The 7,619-nt window shown below is 39.6% G+C and overlaps 1 long non-coding RNA gene across 1 annotated transcript; it reads right to left on the bottom strand.

The window, feature by feature from the left end:
- Positions 1 to 6,625: 6,625 nt before the first annotated feature.
- Positions 6,626 to 6,970, bottom strand: LOC126765495 (uncharacterized). Its single transcript, XR_007668463.1, has 2 exons — positions 6,878 to 6,970; positions 6,626 to 6,789 (listed from the first exon to the last, which is right to left on the bottom strand). It is a non-coding gene; the product is annotated as an uncharacterized LOC126765495 (long non-coding RNA).
- Between the last annotated feature and the right edge of the window lie 649 nt (positions 6,971 to 7,619).

Raw genomic sequence — 7,619 nt, forward strand, 5'->3', positions numbered from 1 at the left:
ACAACATGACCTAGCCAGCGTAGCCGCTGTCTTTTAATTCGCTGAACTATGTCAATTTCGTCGTATATCTCGTACAGCTTATCGTTCCATCGAATGCGATATTCGCCGTGGCCAATGCGCAAAGGACCATAAATCTTTCGCAAAACTTTTCTCTCGAAAACTCGCAACGTCGACTCATCAGTTGTTGACATCGTCCAAGACTCTGCACCATATAGCAGGACGGGAATTATGAGCGACTTATAGAGTTTGGCTTTTGTTCGTCGAGAGAGGACTTTACTTTTCAATTGCCTACTCAGTCCGAAGTAGCACCTGTTGGCAAGAGCAATCCTGCGTTGGATTTCCAGGCTGACATTGTTGGTTGTGTTAATACTGGTTCCTAAATAGACGAAATTATCTACAACTTCAAAGCTATGACTGTCAACAGTGACGTGAGTGCCAAGTCGCGAGTGCGACGACTGTTTGTTTGATGACAGGAGATATTTCGTCTTGCCCTCGTTCACTGCCAGACCCATTTGTTCTACTTCCTTGTCTAGTTTGGAGAAAGCAGAACTAACGGCGCGGGTGTTAAGGCCGATGATATCAATATCATCAGCATACGCCAGCAGCTGTACACTCTTATAAAAGGTGGTACTTTCTCTACTAAGTTCTGCAGCTCGAATTATTTTCTCCAGAAGCAGGTTGAAAAAGTCACACGATAAGGAGTCGCCTTGTCTGAAACCTCTTTTGGTATCGAACGGCTCGGAGAGGTCCTTCCCGATTCTGACGGAGCTCTTCGTGTTGCTCAACGTCAGTTTACACAGCCGTATTAGTTTTGCGGGGATACCAAATTCAGACATCGCGGCATAAAGGCAGTTCCTTTTCGTGCTGTCGAAAGCAGCTTTGAAATCGACGAAGAGGTGGTGTGTGTCGATTCTCCTTTCACGGGTCTTTTCCAAGATTTGGCGCATGGTGAATATCTGGTCGGTTGTTGATTTGCCAGATCTAAAGCCACACTGATAAGGTCCAATCAGTTTGTTGACGGTGTGCTTTAATCTTTCAAACAATACGCTCGATAGAACCTTATATGCGATGTTGAGGAGGCTAATCCCACGGTAGTAGGCGCAAATTGTGGGGTCTCCTTTATTATGGATTGGGCATAGCACACTTAAATTCCAATCGTTGGGCATGCTTTCGTCCGACCATATTTTACAAAGAAGCTGATGCATGCTCCTTATCAGTTCTTCGCCGCCGTGTTTGAATAGCTCTGCCGGTAATCCATCGGCCCCCGCCGCTTTGTTTTTCTTCAGGCGGGTAATTGCTATTCGAACTTCTTCATGGTCGGGCAATGGAACGTCTGCTCCATCGTCATCGATTGGGGAATCGGGTTCGCCTTCTCCTGGCGTTGTGCATTCTCTGCCATTCAGCAGACTGGAAAAGTGTTCCCTCCATAATTTTAGTATGCTCTGGGCATCGGTCACTAGATCACCTTTGGGGGTTCTACAAGAGTATGCTCCGGTCTTGAAACCTTCTGTAAGCCGCCGCATTTTTTCGTAGAATTTTCGAGCATTACCCCTGTCGACCAGCTTATCATACTCACGCATTTCGGACTCTTTCTTTTTCTGTCTGCAGATGCGTCCCGCTTCCCTCTTCAATTCTCGGTATCTATCCCATCCCGCACGTGTTGTGGTCGATCGTAACGTTTCGAGGGAGGCAGCCTGTTTTCTCTCCGCTGCGGCGCGGCACTCGTCGTCGTACCAGTTGTTCTTTTGCACTTTCCGAAAGCCAAGGGTTTCGGATGCAGCTGTACGTAAGGAGTTTGAAATGCCGTCCCACAGTTCCCTTATACCGAGTTGTTGATGAGTGCTCTCAGAGAGCAGGAGTGCAAGCCGAGTAGAAAATCGTTCGGCAGTCTGTTGTGATTGCAGCTTTTCGACGTCGAACCTTCCTTGTGTTTGTTGGCGTGCGTTTTCTGCTGCACAGAGGCGGGTGCGAATCTTCGCTGCAACAAGATAGTGATCCGAGTCGATGTTAGGACCTCGGAGCGCACGCACATCTAAAACACTGGAGACGTGTCTTCCGTCTATCACAACATGATCGATCTAGTTGGTAGTTTTTCGATCCGGAGACAGCCAGGTAGCTTGATGAATTTTTTTGTGCTGGAATCTAGTACTACAGATAACCATATTTCGGGCCCCGGCGAAGTCGATCAGCCTCAACCCATTTCGGAATGTTTCCTCGTGGAGGCTGAATTTACCGACCGTAGTGCCAAAGATACCTTCTTTGCCCACCCTGGCGTTAAAGTCGCCAAGCACGATTTTGACATCGTGGCGGGGGCATCTCTCATAAGTGCGTTCCAAGCACTCATAAAAGGCATCTTTGGTCACATCGTCCTTCTCATCCGTCGGAGCGTGGGCGCAGATCAGCGATATGTTGAAGGACCTCGCTTTGATGCGGATTGTGGCTAGACGTTCATTCACCGGAGTGAATGATAGTACTCGGCGACGGAGTCTCTCTCCCACCACGAATCCCACACCAAACTTGCGCTCCTTTATATGGCCACTGTAGTAAATGTCACAAGGACCTACTCGTCTCTGTCCTTGTCCCGTCCATCGCATTTCTTGGACGGCGGTGATGTCAGCCTTTATTTTTGCGAGGACATCAACCAGCTGGGCAGCGGCACCTTCCCAATTAAGGGACCGGACATTCCAGGTGCATGCCCTGATATCATTGTCCTTATTTCGTTTGCCATGGTCGTCATCAAAAGAGGGGTTTCTCATCCGAGGCTGTTTGTCGTTTTTCATTGGGGTAGGCTTTTTACGTGGCGGGTCCCAAACCCAGCGCACAACCCTATGCAGGGGATGTTTCGCCTTCTCACTTTAGCTCACCTTCGAACGGATGTTCTTAGGCTACCCAGAGGATACTTGGTCAAAGACCGGAAGTCGTGAGCTGCTTGAGTCATATGTAAAAGAATCGTTTCTGGCCACTCCCAAGTGAATGGCGATCAGAGAACTTTCCTCACTTGCGTGAACTTCTACATATGACCCCATCCTCCCCCATTTGACAGAAATTGTCATAAAATAGGATTAGGAGAAATTCTTTTTACTAAATTAAAAGATATTATGCCCTTCTTGTGTTGTGAAGACTGTGACCCAAAGGTAGTTATTGCTCTATTTATTAGAATTAGAATTTATTTTGTGACTAAATTTTTAAATAAAGATTTATCTCTACCCAATTTTAAGAATAAAATTTTGTGTGTTTCTCATTTGTAGTTTTTATCTTCCTTTTCTAGTGGTTGCAATGAGCTAAATATTTTATACTAAAATAATATTTTTAAAGCAGATTCGCATTAAAAGGCTCTAAAGTTAGAACGATAAAGAAGAGAAATTTTTAATTACAAATTAGAATTTGGGGCTTAAATATTGGCATTTGTATATTTAGTACGTTTATTTTTATAGTTTTAAGTATTATACTCGTATAGTATTATTATGTGATATGAAGTGATATTGTTTTTGTTACTTTTTTTTATACTATTATTTTCGTATATGAATTGTTATCGTTATGTTTTTTTAATTTTTTTATGTAAATAAATTTATAATGGGTGATATAGGCCTACTGGGGAACCGAGCACCAAAAAATAACTTCGGTAACGCGCCATTTTGCATACCTCATAGGTGGTGTGGAAAATGCGAATTGGGTGTTTTATTTAAAATGCCCAAAAAATAGCTTTTTTTCTGATCTGGCCATATTGGAAAATGTTATAAAAAACGCTTATTTTGAGGCGCTCTCACACTGCAATAAGTTTAACATCCCCTTATTCCTGCTGCTAACTATCAGGTCGCAAATTTGAGACTGTGTTATGAATAGTATCTAATCACAAATTTAGACTTTACTTCAAAATGTCAGAAATAGTGGCTAGAGACTGCTTTCAGAATTGCGCTATTAATATATACATATAGTGACGAACACGGCTGCGAGACCAACTCAGAATCGACGATAAATTGCCAGATACAACCAGATAATCTAAAAACATAGAGAAGGTGCAGGTTCGATATCGAACATTTGTTTGAATTGAAGTACGGAATTCATCTCACAACCACAGAATTCACGCTGTGAAATGTTAACATTTTTAACAGTTCTCTCACAAACTCAACCAGTGAATATGAAGAGAAATATGTAAATATATGTATTTACGGCATATGATGAAATAGCATTTATGCGCAATCAGGGAATATTGAAAAAAAATAAGTTCTTTGATATTCCTTTTTTAACAGCGAAAAATTAAATTTATCGCAACAATATACATATATGTTTATACATCTTCTATCATATTAATCTTATGTCTCTGCACATGCTCATATCATAATCTTATTATCTGCTCACATAAATGTATGAATACGCATATGCGCATTCAGATATTCAAATCATGATTTTATCACTTATCAATATATTACATGTGCGCGCATTGATCTGCATATTCATATATGTACATTCATTTACACTTATATGTACATATAATTGGCATAGTATACATTGCCGAACAAATAATGCACAAGCATACAAACGACGCATATGTATGTAAATATGTCACCAACAAAAAATTGAAACATTGTTCTACAAAAACAACAATTGTCTCAAATAGCATAAGCATGGCAAGTCAATATGGCAGCCAAATTGGCGAGTCCAAATATAGTAAATTTTACAACAAAAACGATTTCATTCATAAACGCAGGCGCACATTTCACAAGCGACCTCGCTTCATTCATAAAAACAGACGCCGTAACATCTCCCGGAGCATGCCTTTGCCTACAAATGACTTTTCGCGACGATGGCAAAAACTAAAAATCGTAAATTGAACAACTTTCTGATGCAAACTTGCAAAACAAAAAATTACACGGAGTGACAAAAGTGGCAACATAGCTGTTGTCGATTTATATTTGTCAATTCTAAAAAATTTTTCCGTGGCTCGCACAAATCAGCGTTGATATGTATGCAGGCTCATACAAAAACATACATATTTATGCTAGCTTGTTGGCGAAGCTGTTTATTTAAAATTATTTTTTATCTAATTTTTCCCGATTTTGTAAAAAAATTCATATGATGCAAAACAATCACGCATATGTGACTTTGTATATTTTTTCTACAAAGTATTTCTCTTTATTCATTCTGGCGTAAGATCAGTCGTTTTACATATATTTCTGCCAGAGAACGTGCTCATTTCTGCTAAATAGTAGCGAGAATGGTGAATTCCTTTCTTCAATTCTATCAGCTCTGTTGGCCGTCCAATCGAACCATCATACAGAATTCAATTTGCACCTTCTCAATGATTTTGAATTCTCTGATACAACCAGCCAACGAAATTCGTAGTTGAACAAATATTCGAGGAGCGACTCTACTCTGTAAGGGCTGCCGGTTTGTGCAACGGACAGATATATTGAGTAGTTTACTAAGTTTTTTGAAGGCTTGTATACCCTTATATGTATATTTGAACAGCTGCTGGTAAGGCTTGTTTGTAATTTTTTTTATTTTTTTGGAATTGTTTGTTATTGATTAATATGTTAAAAATTCGGTTTATTATGTTAAATTATATGATGTGCTCGGAATTGATGTGTTCACCGAACGCCAATGCTAAAATGCAATTTCTATTTTGAGGATGCACCGCGTCTTGCAAGGACGCTCGAAGCCGGTATGAATAAAATAAAGTCATTGATCGATGCAAATTGTCTAATAACAACTCAAGAGGTCGCTGAGAGTTTGAATTAGCCCAACACCAGTTTTCGTGTTACACAATAAAAAAAAATCGCCAACAGCAGTCGCCAACAGCAGTTCTTTAACTAAAGAGGTATTTTCCGTCAATACACAGCTATAAAAATCAAATTTGTTACCAAAACAATGGGTTTTTACATGTGCAATCCAAAATACAGTGGATGTTTTCTTCTTTTCACCCGCTACTGCTATTTCTTTTAAAAAAAGATTTTTAACTTATGATATGCATCTAGTAGGTACTCCCGACGAATATTCAATCATTTACTCAATACTGCCAGGGCTATAAGATCTGTTTCCAGCTCTCAAGCAAATGCCCAAGAAAAAACATTCCTTATTTCTTGAGCTGTAGTCAAGTAATTTTGATAGCTGGTTACGCATTGTGAATGATGCACATTAGAAGTGTGTGATTAAATGTATACTCGATACATTGGGAAGCACTCGCCACTGCGTTAAATTAATTTAAAACTTCCGGTTTATTTTTTATACGTGTACATTTGGGTTTTCAACAATTTTATTTAAATTTAACTGCCCTATTCTCATGCCCTCCCAAAAATCACCACACTCACTATAGTGATGTTTTCTCGCGTCTTTGATTATTTACGCGTGTACAATTCTTCACAACATTTTGCTGAAGCATGGTGTGGCTGCAAACCTTGGCTTCGAAGATGTTTTAGAAGAATCACAAGACACCGAAATTGTTTTCGAAAACCCCCATTTTAGGGAGGGTGCATCATTTCTTTATAATATACATATGTATGTATATATTTCCAGTGGCGTTATGTACTTAAATATAAGTATATACATGTAAGTTACTTACTGTCTCTGTACATTTTACTCTCTGTATATTTTACTTCCTCTAAGTATGAATAAAAAAACATCTACATATGTTTAAATAATTCATTTTATTTTATTTTTATTTATTTAATTGTTCACACAATTTAGCCATAACATCTGACATCGAGGTTAGTGTTTGTGTCATTTGGTTCAGCAACCCCGTCATCTGCTCGTTGTGTTCTACAATTTTCTTTTGCAGAGCAATGGCCACCCCTGTCATAAATAAGTATAAAACGGACCAATTATTGCCTCATGTAATAATAAAATATATAGTCCGACAAATATTAAATAAAAATATTACCTGGTGACCCAAAGTCGCAACACCCGGCAATCCATCCACCGCTGCTGCCCCAAAAGTTGTAATGGCATGCTCCTCGAACTCAGTTATTCCATTTAACGGAGGGCGCTCGCGATCGCAACTGATGTTTCCAATGCATTAAGGACTATGGAAACATATTTTAATAATGTGAAACATACACAAGCATTTATGAACTTACCTCCCTCCACTTGGCTGCCGACCGAGTTGGACCTCTTAAGGCATTTAAATTATCTGCTAACTCAGACCAAAGTATTTGCAGCCCTTGAGGGTTGGTTAGCTTCCCCCGTTGCAACTCAGGATGCTGCTTGCAAAACATCATATAATGTTGCAACTGCTCCTGAGTTGTCCTTTCCGTTTTTGTACGCCTAGGAATATATGAAATTATTATATACATATATATATATATATTTAAAATTTTGCAAAATTACTTACATATGCTGATTATCCATTTGTGTGTCCATTTTTGTGTGCTTATTTTTATTAAACCAGCTGTTTGACTGCAAAAAGCTTTTTACCTCACGTGGTGACTTTTTTAAGCTTTTTCCTTATGGGGTTTGAGCAAGAATAGCCTCACAAATTATGCCTCACAAGAAATCTCTCAGATTTTTCCTCTCAACTCAGTTGAGAGGTTTTTTCAGTATAGGGCTGTAAATTTATTGATTTTATTATATAATCTCATTAGGTATGATATCGACGGCCAGGCGGCGATACTCCAATTCCGGGA

The sequence above is a fragment of the Bactrocera neohumeralis genome, unplaced genomic scaffold (assembly GCF_024586455.1).
Source record: "Bactrocera neohumeralis isolate Rockhampton unplaced genomic scaffold, APGP_CSIRO_Bneo_wtdbg2-racon-allhic-juicebox.fasta_v2 cluster10, whole genome shotgun sequence".
Classification (NCBI taxonomy): Eukaryota; Metazoa; Arthropoda; class Insecta; order Diptera; family Tephritidae; genus Bactrocera; species Bactrocera neohumeralis.